A 17,965-nucleotide genomic window follows, 5' to 3' on the forward strand; every position below is an offset into this window, starting at 1 on the left:
AGCTTCCCGAGCCTTCCAGGGCTCCGCATCCCAAGCCTCTCGAGCCTTCCAGGGCTCCGCCTCCCAAGCCTCTCGGGCCTTCCAGGGCTCTGCCTCCAGAGCCTCTCGAGTCTTCCACGGCCCTTCTCCCCGAGCCTCCTACGGCTCCTCCTCCAGAGCCTCCTATTGCTCCGCCTCCCGAGCCTCCTACGGCTCTGCTCCCAGAGACTCCAGAGCTTTCTAGGGCTCCGCCTCTTGAGCCTTCTACGGCTCTGCTCCCAGAGACTCCAGAGCCTTCTAGGGCTCCGCCTCCCAAGCCTCCTACGGCTCCGCCTCCCGAGCCTCCTACAGCTCTGCTCCCAGAGACTCCCGAGCCTTCTAGGGCTCCGCCTCTCAAGCCTCCTGAGCCTTCCAGGGCTCCGCCTCTCAAGCCTCTCGAGCCTTCCAGGGCTCCGCCTCTCAAGTCTCTCGAGCCTTCCAGGGCTCCGCCCCTCCAGCCTCTCAAGCTTACCAGGGCTCCGCCTCTCAGGCCTCTCGAGCCTTCCAGGGCTCTGCCTCTCGAGCCTTCCAGGGCTCTGCCTCTCGAGCCTTCCAGGGCTCTGCCTCTCAAGCCTTTCAGGGCTCTGCCTCTCAAGCCTTCCAAGGCTCCGCCTCTCAAGCCTATCGAGCCTTCCAGGGCTCTGCCTCTCGAGCTTCTCGAGCCTTCCAGGGCTCCGCCTCCCAAGCCTCTCGAGCCTTCCAGGGCTCCGCCTCCCAAGCCTCTCGAGCCTTCTAGGGCTCCGCCTCCAGAGCCTCTCGAGTCTTCCACGACCCTTCTCCCCGAGCCTCCTACGGCTCCGCCTCCTGAGCCTCCTATGGCTTTGCTCCCAGAGACTCCAGAGCTTTCTAGGGCTCCGCCTCTCGAGCCTTCTACGGCTCTGCTCCCAGAGACTCCAGAGCCTTCTAGGGCTCCGCCCCCCGAGCCTCCTACGGCTCTGCCTCCCGAGCCTCCTACGGCTCTGCTCCCAGAGACTCCCGAGCCTTCTAGGGCTCCGCCTCTAGAGCGTCCTACGGCTCTGCCTCCTGAGCCTCCCTCAGCTCCGCCTCCAGAACCTCACAAGCCTCCTACGGCTCCGCCTCCAGAGCCTCCTATGGCTCTGCCCCCAGAGCCTCCTGATCCTCCTATGGCTCCGCCTCCTGATCCTCCTACGGCTCCACCTCCAGAGCCTCCTACGGCTCCGGCCCCAAAGCCTCCTGAGCCTCCCACGGCTCCACCTCCTGAGCCTCCAGAACTTCCCACGGCTCCGCCTCCTGAGTCTCCTACGGCTCCGCCTCCCGAGCCTCCTACGGCTCTGCCTCCAGAACCTCCCGAGCCTCCTACGGCTCCGCCTCCAGAGCCTCCTGTGGATCAGGCCCCAGAGACTCCAGAGCCTTCCTCGGCTCCGCCTCCTGAGCCTTCCTCAGCTCCGTCCTCAGAGCCTTCCAGGCATCCTGACCCAGCCCCTGTCCTGTGGCCTCCTCCCAGGCCTCCTGACCCGGCCCCTGTCCTGTGGCCTCCTCCCAGGGCCCCTGACCCTGTTCCTGACCTGTGGCCTCCTCCCTGGCCCCTATCCTGTGGCCTCCTCCCAGGCCCCCTGACCCAGTTCCCGTCCTGTGGCCTCCTCCCAGGCCTTCTGACCCGGCCCCTGTCCTGTGGCCTCCTCCCGGGCCCCCTGACCCAGTCCCTGACCTGTGGCCTCCTCCCAGGCCTCCTGAACCTGCCCCTGTCCGGTGGCCTCCTCCCAGGGCCCCTGACCCTGTTCCTGACCTGTGGCCTCTTCCCAGGCCCCTGACCCTGTTCCTGTCCAGTGGCCTCCTCCCCGGTCCCCCAGACCTATCCTTGCCCTGCGGCCAGCCCCCAGACCACCTGAACCTGTCCTTGCCCTCTGTGCCCCCTTGGACTTCCTGCCTGCCCTCTGTGCCCCCCTGGACCTCTTGTCTGCCCCTTGTTGCCCCCTGGACTGCCTGTCTGTCCCTCGTTGGCCCCTGGACTGCCTGTCTGCCCTTCGTTGCTCCCCTTGGTCTGTCTGCCAACCACAAGCTTCCCCCCCAGTCAATGGACATTTGTTCTTTCTGTTTTTTGTTTTGTCACTTTTTGATCATCTGGAATCCGATCCTTGAGGGGGGGCTATGTTAGGGTTACCTTGTCTTGTTTTACCATTGCCCCTTTGGTTTCCATTTTTGTCCCTTTTGTTTTACATAGGTACACTTTTGTCCCTTGTTTAGCTCCACTGTCTCACTAGTCTATTGTTAAAAGAACTACACTTCCCAGTATCCACCTGTCATCATCACTGCCATTTTGTGTCATTGTTCACACCTGTTTATTATTTGTAATCATCCTGTCCTTGTGTATTTATATCCTGGTTTTTGGTTTAGTCCTTGTCTTTCGTTGAATGTTGTTAGCCTGGTGTGTGTTCCCTGCCTGTGTTTTAGGTGTTGTTTATTTCCCCATTGTGGGTTTTCCTTTGTGTTTTTTTTTTTACACTATTTCAACTGTTATTTTATGATGAAATCCTGATCTATAACGATTTACTGTATATTAATTTGTGATATATGCATCTTAATATATTTTGTAATGTGAGGTGGTTGTCAATACCAAACAATAATTCTGTTAATGTTTCCAATATTTATTAATTTAAAAAAAAAAATGTTTTTTACATAAAAACAACATGTTGTTTTTGTGTTGGAGCAGGATGAAAGAAGCCAAAACTCGTTTACACAGGGAGTTTTAGGAATGGAATCTTTAGTGTGTGAAATACAGATTACTGGAGACAATGAAACATGTTGTTTCTATTGTGAAGGCCGGGCAGGCAGAGGAGAGGACAAACACACACACTAGCCAACCATATTGATTTGAGTTTTAGGGTATTGTTCTGGTTGTACAGACTCAGTAATGAGAAATAACAGAATGTGTGGCTCCATAATTCAGTCTAGGGTGAAAAACTGTCACAAATTTGCCTCATCGTTTTCATGTAATCCTACAACCCCTAAAATACATGCCAACAGAATGGAGCATAATGCATACCATGTTAATAACACTGAGCTGTTTGTATGAGAGGTATTATTTGAACATCAATCTAGAAGCAATGAAGTATGATGGAGGGGTGCTGTTTTAAAACTAATGACACTTCATTAATAGTAATCAAATTTACCTCCTGATTCAACCGTTTTCTTAGTTCGCTGCTGAAAAATGTACCTTCATCACTATTTAGCTTTGTGTGAGAGGCCAGTCATTTAGGAAGATACAATCACGATGCGGTTTTCAATTGTTTTATTTTCAAATGGAAATTCCACATTCAGTACAATCAGATTCTCATCTTCAATTCAGTTAGCTTTCAATTACACACTTCATTATGTTCTGTAATGAGTCCAGTGATGTGTCTATACATTCTACCCTAAGGGCCTCATTGGGGTAATATATTCAATCTCATTTTGCACCACTATTTTGTCACTAATAAACAGAAAAATTCAGACCATGGCTTGTTAGTACCATTTCCCCTTAGGATTCTAAGACAGATATCTTACAGAACATGAGCAATGAGTCAGAGTTATGGATTATAACACCTCCATCAGATCTTGGTTAATCTCTGTCGTCAAACGGCGTCTCTATGGTGCTGTACGGGCTACTCCACGGATCTCGGACTAATTGTCCACAGGCGCAGTTGTTCACAATTCGTTCTCTATGGGAGCCGATTCACAAGCTTGAAACAGAGCAAACTGTGAGTGTCAAAAAGTAGATAATTCTCAGCTTTATGCAATTGAGAGTCTAAAAACACTGGGCAGCCAATCGCAGTAAGCTGAATGTAGTGACCTCTGTTAGAAGCATATTAAAAATCTGGGTCTAGTTCCAAGAAAGACCATAAGATAACAAAACTTACTTATACTCAGGGTCTTGACATTAACATCTGCCCACCTGCCAAATGCAGGTAGATCAAGGCAGTGGCAGGTAACTCTGTCACTCTTACTTGACAATTTTTGCGGCTGAAGTTTCAGGGTTTTCTTACATTGAAAATTCTATAATGTAAAATTGAATTGTATTAAATTGAAGCTAATTTAATTGTATTCATCTCGCAATTTGTTCTTTATAAGCATCAAATGTACCTCTCATATCTTACATGCACATCTGCGTGAGGCGAATGAAGTGTGGTTTCACGCAAACCACTGCAGCACACATAGCAATGTGCTCCAGAGATAGCACAGCCAGAGATGAGATACCATGAGTCAATCGGGATTCACTTGATATCATGATGGAGACCACAAAACTTACTCTTACACTTACTTAGCACTTAATTAGGAACACTATGATCCGAATGAAGTGTGGTTTCACGCAAACCACTGCAGCACACATAGCAATGTGCTCCAGAGATAGCACAGCCAGAGATGAGATACCATGAGTCAATCGGGATTCACTTGATATCATGACGGAGACCACAAAACTTACTCTTACACTTACTTAGCACTTAATTAGGAACACTATGATCCTAATAAAATGCCCAACATGGTCTTCTGCTGTTGTAGCCCATCTGGCTCAAGTTTCAACATGTTGTGCATTCCTAGATGCTATTCTGCTCACTATAATTGTACAAAGTTGTTATCCGAGTTACCGTAGCCTTTCTGTTAGCTTGAACCAGTCTGGCCATTCTCCATTGACCTCTCTCATCAACAAGGCATATCCATCCATGGAACTGCCGCTCACTGGATGTTTTTTATTTTAGGCAACATTCTGAGTAAACTCTAGAGACTGTTGTGCATGAAAATCCCAGGAGATCAGCAGTTACAGAAATACTCAAACCAGCCCACCTGGCACCAATAATCATGCCAAGATCAAAATCACTGAGATCACATTTTTTCCCCATTCTGATGGTTAGTGTGAACATTAACTGAAGCTCCTGACCTGTATCTGCTTGATTTTGTGCATTGCACTGCCACCACACGATTGGCTGATTAGAAAATTGCTTGAATTAGTTGGTGTACAGATGTTCCTAAAGTGTTCAGTGTGTGTTTTTTACCCATTTTAATCCTTAAGACAATTTCATTTTAAATAATTATTTTAAAGCACTATATGTAGGATGTTTTTTTTTGCAATTACACTAGCTGATTACTGGTATAGGTTTATATTAAATCTATTAGTATGAAAAAACGTTTTATTACTTCTTATTTTTAACTAAAACTGTGAAAATTGTAGTTAACGTGTCTAAATAAGTTTATGCATTTAGTTTTATTCAAAACAAATACAGTAGTTTATTATTTTTAGAAAGACAATCTATATTGACCTAACCATTGTAAAGAGGTTGTCTTACCTCTGGTTAAGGCATTAATAATACAAATGCCACTTTTAAACTGTGAAAGAACAATGGTGAACTTTCATAAGGAAAAGTACAATTTAGAACAAAGGGGTTTAAAGTATGGATTTCCATGAATTATGAACTAAGTTTTCTCCTATTCTATCCTACTGCTGTTCTAACTTGGCATGTTTGCCTTCATATATTTCAGGAGATGACTGAAATCATTACTTCTGTGTCCTGCTGAACTCATCATTCTGATTCAAATAAAATATCCAAACAAATGGATGGATATTACTTTTTGCGGGACAGGAGATTTTGGCTATTTAAAATGCTGAGTGGCAAGTGACTTTGGAACAGCACTAGTCACAGTGGCTGGTGAGCAATAAAGTTTAATGTCAAGCCCAGTTTATAATTGTAAAGCTATTGTCCCTAAGGGTTTTCTTAACTTAAGTGGTTTCTTGCAATGAGCAGCTGCTGCTAATGCTGGAGTTTCTGGTGGATTCAGTGCAGTTCAATCACATAATTACATTTTATTAGATTTAATTTATCATTAAAATGAATTTTCATTGTGGCTTGGCTTTGGCTAGGTTCAAAAAAGTTTTTTTTAAATATATCGTTAGAAAAGTATACCGATTGTCCATTGGGTTATAAAATGTTCTCTTTTAATTGTAATTGTGCATTTATGATGACTGTATATTGATTGTATATAGTTGATTGTGTAGTGGAAAACATTTTCATAACTTTAAAACATATAAAACCACTGTACATGTGATGAGTGGATTTTTTAAAGAAAGCACTAAAATAAGCACTTTATAGCTATAGATGTTAGGTTAAAATGTAAATGAAAGTACAAGGGAAACTGTGCATTTTAGGTGCTGTGACAAGTCAGCATTTCTTTTTAAAATTTGTAAGCATTTAAAGATCTTAATCACCTTTCAAATTTTTTCCAGAAGTGAAAATAAACTATTGTCTTAGTTCATATGAGGTTGTGGAAATGTGTGTTTATATATATAGTTTATAGTCAGAAGTTTACATACTCCTTAGCCAAATTCATTTAAACTCAATTTTCAAAATTCCTGACATTTAATTGTGGAAAACATTCCCTATCTTATGTCAGTTAGGATCACTATGTCAGAATAATAGTAGAGAATGATTTATTTCAGCTTTTATTTCTTTCATCACATTCCCAGTGGGTCAGAAGTTTACCTTAGCATTGCCTTTAAATGGTTTAAATTTGGTCAAATGTTTTGGGTAGCCTTCCACAATCTTCTCACAATAATTTGCTGGAATTTTGGCCCATTCTTCCAGACAGAACTGGTGTAACTGAGTCCGTTTTGTAGGCCTCCTTGCTCGCACAAGCTTTTTCAGTTCTGCGGATTGAGGTCAGGGCTTTGTGTTGGCCACTCCAATACTTTGACTTTAATGTCCTCAAGCCATTTTGCCACAACTTTGGAAGTATGCTTGGATCATTGTCCATTTGGAAGACCCTATTGAGACTGAGCTTTAACTTCCTGGCTGATGTCTTGAGATGATGCTTCAATATAGCCACATAATTTTCCTTCCTCGTGATGCCATCTATTTTGTGAAGTGCACCAGTGCCTCCTGCAGCAAAGCACCCCCACAGCATGATGCTGGCACCCCCATGCTTCACTGTTTTGATGGTGTTCTTTGGCTTGCAAGCCTCACCTTTTTTCCTCCAAACATAACAATGGTTATTATGGCCAAACAGTAAAAAAAAATGTCATCAGACCAAAAAGTAAGATATTTTTACCCATGTGCACTTGCAAATTGTAGTCTGGCCTTTTTATGGCAGTTTTGGAGCAGTAGCTTCTTCCTTGCTGAGCAGTCTTTCAGGCTGTGTCGATATAGGACACATTTTTACTGTGAATATAGATACTTGTCTTCACAAGGTCCTTTTCTGTTGTTCTGGGATTGATTTGCACTTTTTGCACCAAACTATGTTAATTTCTAGGAGACAGAATGAGTCTCCTTCCTGAGCGGTATGATGGCTGTGTAGTCCCATAGTGTTTATACTTGCGTACTATTGTTTGTAAAGATGAACGTGGTATCTTCAGACGTTTGGAAATTGCTCCCAAGGATGAATTTGTAGAACCATATTTGTAGAATCATATTTTTTTTTTTTTGCGTTCTCGGCTGATTTCTAGCAAAACCATGATGTCAAGCAAAGAGGTGCTGAGTTTGAAGGTAGGCCTTAAAATACATCCACAGGTACACCTATCAGAAGCTAATTGGCTAATTGCCTAAAGGTTTGACACCATTTTCTGGAAATTTTCAAGCTGCAGCACAGTTAACAGTTAACTTAGTGTATGTAAATTCTAACCAACTTGAATTGTGATATAGTCAATTAAAAGTGAAACAATCTGTCTGTAAACAATTGGAAAAATTACTTGTGTCATGCAAGTAGATGTCCTAAACGACTTGCCAAAACTAAAGTTTGCTAATATGTTTGCTAATACTTCCACCTAAGTGCATTTAAACTTCTGACTTCAACTGTATGTGTGTGTGTGTGTGTTTGTGTGTGTGTATATATATATATATATATATATATATATATATATATATATACAGTGAGGAAAATAAGTATTTGAACACCCTGCTATTTTGCAAGTTCTCCCACTTGGAAATCATGGAGGGGTCTGAAATTGTCATCGTAGGTGCATGTCCACTGTGAGAGACATAATCTAAAAAAAATCCAGAAATCACAACATATGATTTTTTAACTATTTATTTGTATGATACAGCAGCAAATAAGTATTTGAACACCTGTCTATCAGCTAGAATTCTGACCCTCAAAGACCTGTTAGTCTGCCTTTAAAATGTCCACCTCCACTCCATTTATTATCCTAAATTAGATGCACCTGTTTGAGGTCGTTAGCTGCATAAAGACACCTGTCCACCCCATACAATCAGTAAGAATCCAACTACTAACATGGCCAAGACCAAAGAGCTGTCCAAAGACACTAGAGACAAAATTGCACACCTCCACAAGGCTGGAAAGGGCTACAGGGAAATTGCCAAGCAGCTTGGTGAAAAAAGGTCCACTGTTGGAGCAATCATTAGAAAATGGAAGAAGCTAAACATGACTGTCAATCTCCCTCGGACTGGGGCTCCATGCAAGATCTCACCTCGTGGGGTCTCAATGATCCTAAGAAAGGTGAGAAATCAGCCCAGAACTACACGGGAGGAGCTGGTCAATGACCTGAAAAGAGCTGGGACCACCGTTTCCAAGGTTACTGTTGGTAATACACTAAGACGTCATGGTTTGAAATCATCCATGGCACGGAAGGTTCCCCTGCTTAAACCAGCACATGTCAAGGCCCATCTTAAGTTTGCCAATGACCATTTGGATGATCCAGAGGAGTCATGGGAGAAAGTCATGTGGTCAGATGAGACCAAAATAGAACTTTTTGGTCATAATTCCACTAACCGTGTTTGGAGGAAGAAGAATGATGAGTACCATCCCAAGAACACCATCCCTACTGTGAAGCATGGGGGTGGTAGCATCATGCTTTGGGGGTGTTTTTCTGCACATGGGACAGGGCTGACTGCACTGTATTAAGGAGAGGATGACCGGGGCCATGTATTGCGAGATTTTGGGGAACAACCTCCTTCCCTCAGTTAGAGCATTGAAGATGGGTCGAGGGTGGGTCTTCCAACATGACAATGACCCGAAGCACACAGCCAGGATAACCAAGGAGTGGCTCTGTAAGAAGCATATCAAGGTTCTGGCGTGGCCTAGCCAGTCTCCAGACCTAAACCCAATAGAGAATCTTTGGAGGGAGCTCAAACTCCGTGTTTCTCAGCGACAGCCCAGAAACCTGACTGATCTAGAGAAGATCTGTGTGGAGGAGTGGGCCAAAATCCCTCCTGCAGTGTGTGCAAACCTGGTGAAAAACTACAGGAAACATTTGACCTCTGTAATTGCAAACAAAGGCTACTGTACCAAATATTAACATTGATTTTCTCAGGTGTTCAAATACTTATTTGCAGCTGTATCATACAAATAAATAGTTAAAAAAATCATACATTGTGATTTCTGGATTTTTTTTTTTAGATTATGTCTCTCACAGTGGACATGCACCTACGATGACAATTTCAGACCCCTCCATGATTTAAAAGTGGGAGAACTTGCAAAATAGCAGGGTGTTCAAATACTTATTTTCCTCACTGTATATATATATATACAGTATCTCACAAAAGTGAGTACACCCCTCACATTTTTGTAAATAATTGATTATATCTTTTCATGTGACAACACTGAAGAAATGACACTTTGCTACAATGTAAATTAGTGAGTGTACAGCAGTGCTGATTTAGGGCCATGTAGCACGATTGCGAGTTTGATATTGCTTATATACAACAGTTCAATGAACAAGTACATTTTAAAAAATTCGGAAAAAATGAGTACGGTTATAAAAACGCATTTGTGAATGGAACTACTTTATTACGCGGTGGATCAGAATCTGCCGTTGTTGGTTCAAACCAAATGATGCGTCCAAGCCTTCATTAGTAATTCAAATGTTCACTTCAGAAATATTATCATGGCTTGTGCTGTTTCTAACAAGTTATTGGATAAATAAGGGTGGATGGATGGATGGATGGATGTGTGTACGTGTGCATGTGCATGTGTGTGAGTGAGAGAGAGAGAGAGAGAGAGAGGAGCGTGTGTGATCACCTGTTGCCACACCCAAGCAGAGATTCTGTCATCTCTATGAAGATCAAATTTCTCAGAGGAAAAATAACAGTCCAAGTGAGGGTATTTCTCCCTATTTCGTGGTAGAATCTTTCCAATGGGGAAAGTCTGATCAGAGGTAAGCACCTTCAGTTCGTGTAATTAATCATTCTGTTGTGTCTCTCAGCTGTGATGAGCCGTAATGCTGAAGTTTAAATAGTTTAAAGCTATTTCCTAACTTTAGTAGTAGTAATACAAGCGATCATGAAGAGCTGTTGTATGTAAACGGCTGACGTGAATTCACTTCACATCACCTAACTGGCTCATATTACACATAAAAATTATCTTTTGCCACCACCTGCTGGCTAATATATGTAATGTAAATAAAAAACATAAAAAAAAAAAAGACAAACCATAGCTCTTAACAGATCTGCACTCCTCTTACACTTTAGTTTAGAATGGCACAAACACAAGCAGAGTGATACACACAGTGAAGCGTCTGAGTGCTGATGGTGTCAGACCATCAGTGCTCATGGAACGTCTCTCGTCAAATCAGATTTGAGGACCGGAACTAACTTTGTGTGTGTGTTTATATAGATATATATATATAAATGATCTCACAAAAATGAGTACACCCCTCAAATTTTTGTAAATATTTGATTATATCTTTTCATGTGACAACACTGAAGAATTGACACTTTGCTACAATGTATAGTGAGTGTACAGCTTGTATAACAGTGTAAATTTGCTGTCCCCTCAAAATAACTCAACACACCGCCATTAATGTCTAAACCGCTGGCAACAAAAGTGAGTACACCCCTAAGTGAAAATGTCCACGTACACACATCCATCCATCCATCCATCCTTATTTATCCAATAACTTGTTAGAAACAGCACAAGCCATGATAATATTTCTGAAGTGAACGTTTTGAATTACTAATGAAGGCTTGGACGCATCATTTGGTTTGAACCAGTAACGGCAGATTTTGATCCATTGCGTAATAAAGTAGTTCCATTCACAAATGCGTTTTTATAACCGCACTCATTTTTTCAGATTTTTTTAAAATGTACTTGTTCATTGAACTGTTGTATATAAGCAATATCAAACTCGCAATCGTGCTACATGGCCCTAAATCAGCACTGCTGTGAATACCTACGGCACTTGGCGGCCTCGTGCCTGCGGCCGAATCACAGCAGCGCTGTTGTAAGGCCATATCACACTCTTGCTCATGTGATATTGCTTAAAAAAATATATATATATATTTATATATATAGCTATAAACGATCATAACATTTTGTTTAAAATAGTTAGATGAAGACAGTGTCACACAGCAGGACACAGGATGACAGTGCTTAAAATGTCATGTCAATTACCCACAATACTATGTGTAAATGTTTATTTAAAAAAAAATCTATGAAAACAATGTACATATATAAATATAAATATATGTAAGTTAAACATAACTCTTGTGAAGAAGTGTAGAACTTTGCAGATATTTTGCATATTAATTGGTCATATTTTCACTCTATGGGAGTTTGTTGCGTCTTTATATCTGCAGTGTTTTAATTCCTTCCCCAGATTATTCTTGAGAAAAAGTGTAAAGCCCAATGTTTTGACAAACGCTGTTTCTGCTATCCTTTAAAAAAAGTAAGACTCAAATAGCACAAAGTCATTTTTTTCATGACTTATTTTCAAAATTTGTATCAGGCGTGAGCATTATTCAGCAAGCCACACTTCTGCTCCATACATGCTTAACGGTATGAATAACTATGTACTGCTCATAGCTTTACTCTTTGCAGATTTTAATATATGCTGCTGTTATTGTATTTGTTGTAACTTGCTGTTATTCGTCATTTTGTGGTTATTCAGAGCTCATTTTATACTTAATATGTTGTCTTTGGTTGTCACCATTATTGTGATTTGTATGTCAAATAATGTGGTCCATGTGAGGTAAAGAGTTCATATTCATATATGGAAATGCGCTATGATTTGTAAGTAATATCTAAATAAAAGCCATTGTGTTGGCTTTACCTTACGGAGTATTTTGAATATTTACACTGTAATTGGGTCCGCGCGAGCATGTTAGAGCCAGAGCGGCCACCTATATAGTCTGTAGGATGGGCCATACTTGCAGCATGGGCCACCCAAATTACACATCGGCCCACAGGGAAAACGGCTGGTGCTCCCGACGGCCAGTCCGCCCCTGCATCAGATTGTCAATCATGTACATCGCCTGAATACGGTGTACTGAAACCAATCATAGACAATACGCTTGCTGTACATTTTAGAGACACATCCCAAAGCGACAGATCTCTAGCATTTTGAGCAGCACTGAGCGGATTTCTGCCGCGCCAGTGGACACGTAGAGTAACCCAGACAATCAATACCAAGTAGCTCTAGAGGCTGCCGGGTGAACTCTTCAGCATGTAGACAGAGCACTGGTGGAAGAGGTCACTTTCAGACAGCCTGTCCCCTCCAGTGTGCTTCCAGCTTATCTCCCTGCTCTTGTTCCTCTCGTGTCCTTGCCTGCGGCTCTCCGCCTGCTCTCTTCTGCATCTGAAGAGGCAGAAGAATAAATAATGAATCCTGGTGACAGTAAAGAAAAAGCCCAACATTTTTGTTTACATCCATAGTTTTGTTGCTTTTTTTTTCTCCATGTCCTAACTAGTATGAAGATGACTTGTGCCCCAACTCGCACATAAGGTCCACATAATAACACTCCTAAGAATATAAGGCCCCTAGTTAGACCCAAGCTGTTGGCTCTGCGGTGTACTTGTCATTGTGTCGTTAAGAGCCATGAATAGCTTGTTCTCCTCTGTTATTGTTGAAAATTATCTCATGTGCATGCTGGGAGATGAGATGCAGTGACACTGTTAGCATGCTCTTAAGGTAATGTAAGCTCTGACCCTTGTGTGTTAGCAGGAGGTGAATGAGCCCAAGGTTTCATGCCCTCCAAACAGGAGGCACAGTTTTGATTTAATATCAGGGATTTAGCAGCTGTTGCATTGGGGAGCATCTAATGCTTGTTTCTTCTGAGTGCTTCTCCTGAGAGTCAAACAATCATCTTCCACTATTTTTCTCAATTTTATATTCCCTTTCCCTGCTCTCTTTTTCTAAAGTTTCTGTTTCTTCTCTCACTTTCTCAATGCCCAGGTGCCCTCTCTTTACTTTGAGTCTGATTATCGGTCTATTTAGTCTTCAGCTCATCTGTGTCTGGTTCAAGCAAGCAGTGATCTTTCACAGCAGACGCCACCAGGGACTGCAGCCTTTGGTCTGAGGTGAGTCCGACTGGGATCCGTCTCCTTTCCTCCTTTCCTCCTGTCTCAACTCGTTCACAATCACCGTTATTCCAGTCAGATCCACATAGCCTTAATTCTTAGAAATCAGTGTTCATTAGAGTCACCTTCACTTCAAGAGGAGCCACAGAATAATTTGATGTCAGATGCCTCATTACGGTACTCTACTTAAAGCCACTAGAACAGTGCAATCTTTTTCATGCTCAAGAATCACTGCAAGTCTATGGGGATAATAAGAGTGGCAGATGCATTTTGATTAAATGCTGATTGATCTTATGGTGAATATCAGTTATTTAAAATGCATGCAATTCATTTCACCAGAAAGAGCCTGCATACCTAAAATGTAATTGCTTTTGCCATCTATATGTCACGTTACATTTACAATATTTTTGATGTCACTCCGTGTTGTCAGTAACTGTTAATGCTTTAGAATTTGCCTTTATTAAAGGATTAGTCACACAAATCGGTGGCACTACAATCACTGACCTTTATGTACAATTTATAACCATATCAAACATGTAGGGTGCCATTTTGTTGATTCACTATATCGAATTTGTGGTCACATCTAAATGAACAGGTTTTATTCAAGTCAAAAATATTATTTGATTTAACTGAATAAACCTGACTTCATTACACTGTAATGCATGTTATGAAAGATGTTGTCAGGAACCATAGAAATGTGCTTCATGTGGTAATGTCTAAAATAAATTATTCATAAATATTATTTAGCATGACTAAATCAACCTGAGTACTTTAGGTTACACCAACAATAGCATTTTTTAAGGGTTAGATTAAGTATAAATAGATATTTAATGTAACAATTGTATGTTATCCCTTTTTTTGTTGCATTATACACTGAACAAATTTGCATTTCAAAAATATGCCTCATGTGGAAACATCTCTATTAACTGGTTTGATTCAAGTAAATCATATTAACATCACTGAATCAACTTGTATACATTAGGTGACACCAACAAAAATCATTTTAATGTTAAGATCAGGCAAAAGCTCCTTAAGGTGACAATTCCAAGTTACCATTTAAAGTGGTTACATTCTGAAAACAGTTTTAAGGGTTAGAGATCAAGTAGAAATTGATCATTAAGGTTTAACTGCGCATATCCATTTTTTTCATGAAACAGCTGTTTTTGTGTGAAAGATCATGTTATCAGAAATAAAGTAGCTTGATGAAGGCATATCTTTTAAATCAATAGGTTTACCTGAGTCCAATCGAAAGTAAATATTATATAAATGTGTTTATATGCTATGACATTTACATGCTCAATTACACCACAGCAGGAAGGTCAGTGGTTTTACAGTTGCAGGAAAAGGTATGTGAACCCTTTAGAGTTATATGTTTACACATTGTATTGAATAAAGGCATGGAAAATGTATCATTGTTTGTTTGTTATTAAAAAGTTATGACCAATTTATGCAGAACAATTTATCTTAAACATTCACATACCCTTTCTTGCACCTGTGATTCTTTCCTGTAAGAAATTAGGCAAAATAAACAGTTTAGAGTTATCCATAATCAACCAAAATCCTTTTCTTGTGTCCTTCTACAAAACTCACTGCAGTTTAACACAGCGCTTTCACGCTTTGCCATCCCATGCTTGTGCAATATGTCATTCATGTGCCCTTCTACATCTGTCACTGTCATGCCAATTCATCACACTCATGCTCATCTCCCATCATGTGTCTAATGAAATATCTTGACAATTTAACAAACAGTTTACCCTGTGTGGCCTCAAAGAGTCCTTCATCACTGTCATTGGTCTAAACTCCTTAAGTGCTGCAATACATACACATACAAGCATGCCTGTATTATACATAATGAGTAGTGTTAGACCAAGAAATTAGCAAAAAAAAGTGCCATTTTGAGATTATCGGCATTGTCTGATAAATGTGCCCACTTTGGGGATAAAATAAATAGTTTAACCAAAAATTGTGTCAATCAACTCAACCTCATGCCATTCCAAACCTGTATGACTTTCTTTTTTTTGCGGAACACAAAGATATTTAATGAATATCTCTGTCCGTCTTTTCAATAAAACATCAGTGGATAGTGCCTCACTTTAAAGATTAATAAAGGACACAAAGTAGCGCACATAGTGCTCATGAACATGAAAAGAATGTCAAGATTTCTACTGAAACATTTAAATTACTGGTTGGTTTTCAGCAGGGCAGGGCACAGACATTTTGAGGGGCAGTGGCCCAAACCATGAATATATATACATCCCCAATAATAGGAAACAGAGCAATATTTGTTCATTATCCTACTTTGTCTAATTCTGCTGACTTTATGACTGATCTTCGATATCAATCTTGTCTTACTGTGAATTAAGTCAAATTTCCCTCTTGAAAGAAGAATAACACTGTTATGCTTGTATAACCTGTTGGAATAACAAACCAACATAGGTTTTAAAATGGTTATTTACTTGATAAGCTTGATAACATTGTGCAAACAGTATATGGTCATTCTACGAATATCATATAAGTGTCACAAAACGCTAACAAGCGTAATCGAAGAAAAAGGGCAGGACTCAAGAATGCAGGGTATGGGTACATTTAGTAACAAAAAAATAAACTAAATAAACAGACTAAAACAAAACAGGATCCAAACTGGAAAACGAAGCTGACTAGAACAGACTAGAGAGAGCGAGACAAACAGGGACAGACTGGATAATACAAGACGAACTCGCCCAGGACAGAGCACACGAGTCCTGGGCTGTCCATAATCAGGGGTAACCCATAGCACCCAATGGGATAGGTAGCTCACAAACCCCTTAAACGACAAGGTTGCCAGACCTCCCATATCCCAAGCACTACAATAGGGCAAGTTTGTAATGTCATGAAACGCTTACAAGCATAATCGAAGAAAAAGAGCAGGACCCAAGTATGCAGGGAATGGGTGAATTTAATAACTAAAAAATTTACAAAACAAACAGAATAAATCACAACAGGAATCCAAACTGGAAAACAAAGCCAACTGGAACAGACTAAAGAGAGAAAGACAAACAGGAATCAACTGGATAATACAAGACGAACTCAACCAGGACAGAACACACGAGGAGACTAAACGGGGAGAGAAATCAACAGGTTAACAAACAGGGCATGTGAAACTAATTAACTAATAATGGGCAGACAATGAGGCTGGCATGACACAAGACTGAGAGACACATGTCAAAACAGAAAGAACAGAATGGCATGAGAGCATATCATCAGAAACTACAATGTAACATGCGCTCATGCCAAATGACAGACGTGACAAGAGAATGCACGAAAATGCCAGCAAAGTGATGTCATGCACTCTCACACTAGACAAAGCCTGAGCGTACACCGCAAAGCAAATACCACATGATGAACACAACAGGCGACAAAACAAGATGGGACATCTGTGCAAATAATCAAGCACCTAAGACAGAAGTGGCCGAACCCCAGCACTCCAATTCACCTATTGCTCTCCTCATGTAAAGGCAAACCCTTACATACCAGATATTATACATTTGCTCTGAAAAATAGTTAACTATTTCAACATGGATAATACAAGATTTAAATTCATAATCACCAATTTATCAGTTATAAAAGTGATTACAAGTCACTACACATATTTTGACATTTAAATCAGACTAAAATCATTTGTGCAAGCTACAGTTTTACTATCAAAAATAGACTGTACATTGTGCAGTGTAGAATGATGATACAATGGAGTCTTTTGATAGTGTTGTAGTTCATAATACATGTATATGCATTGTAAAAACCCAATAAAAGTTAGTTTTTGCCTTGATAGTTGATAGAAAAATGTCTAGGTTACTGTTGTAACCCCCGTTCCCTGATGGAGAGACTCAGTTGCTTTGAGAAAAGGCCAATGAGAATTGGCGAACAGAATTTGCATGTCCCTCCCCTGGACATATGGTTATAAAAGGGGGGAATCGTGCATCTGCTTAATCAGGTTTTGCACTGAGGAGCCGAGAATAATGTATGGCCATTACAGTGGTTGGTAGGGTGTTATGGCAAGAGGGACACAATGTCTCGTTCCCTCCATCAGGGAACGGGGGTTACAACAGTAATCTAGACGTTCCCCTTCTGTCACTCACACAACGTTGTGTCTGTGAATTGACACTAGGGGTCCCTATCCAATAACGCCACGATACTGAACCGTGTTACGTGAACAGCTGATTTGGCCTCCCTCTTCTCTTGAGGGGAGTAACAAACCACGTGAAGTGGCTGGGGCCATCTAACGCTATAATACGTATTGGGAAGGTGTTCTTTTCCGATCCTATTCTTTCAGGGGGAAAAGACCCCGCGGAAACCACATCCTGCCCAGGCTGGATATGTCACATGGGCTTACGAGCCACACTTGGAAGTGGCGCAGTGGTAGGTCCTACCTGGTGAGCGAGGAGCTCTACAAACACAGCGACCAGGGGGAAGAAGGAGCAGTTGTGATGACCGATACCTGTGGAGCGAGCGGAATCAGGAGGGCCATCTTCAGAGGAGGACACACAGCTCGACTGACTTTAGCGGCTCGAAGGGGGTTCTTCGAGGGCCCACAGGGAGCACGGAAAGAACCTGTGAGGGGAACAGGCATTGCCTGGGAGGATTCAGCCTCCGGGCGCCTCTGAAGGGACCTGATGACCAGGTCGTGCTCCCCCAAGGGTTTAGCATCCACTGCATAGTGGTGGGCTGTCATAGT

The 17,965-nt window shown here is 41.6% G+C and overlaps 1 protein-coding gene across 1 annotated transcript in view; it reads left to right on the plus strand.

Annotated features, from left to right (window-relative positions):
* LOC127661393 (multiple epidermal growth factor-like domains protein 11) overlaps positions 1-17,965 on the plus strand; it is a 220,211-nt gene that overhangs the window by 33,824 nt on the left and 168,422 nt on the right. Inside the window, exon 2 of the mRNA XM_052152060.1 lies at positions 13,130-13,254. The gene's annotated coding sequence lies outside the window, so the exon portion shown is untranslated. The remainder of the gene's footprint in view (positions 1-13,129; positions 13,255-17,965) is intronic.

The sequence above is a fragment of the Xyrauchen texanus genome, chromosome 21 (genome assembly GCF_025860055.1).
Source record: "Xyrauchen texanus isolate HMW12.3.18 chromosome 21, RBS_HiC_50CHRs, whole genome shotgun sequence".
In the NCBI taxonomy this organism is placed as follows: Eukaryota; Metazoa; Chordata; class Actinopteri; order Cypriniformes; family Catostomidae; genus Xyrauchen; species Xyrauchen texanus.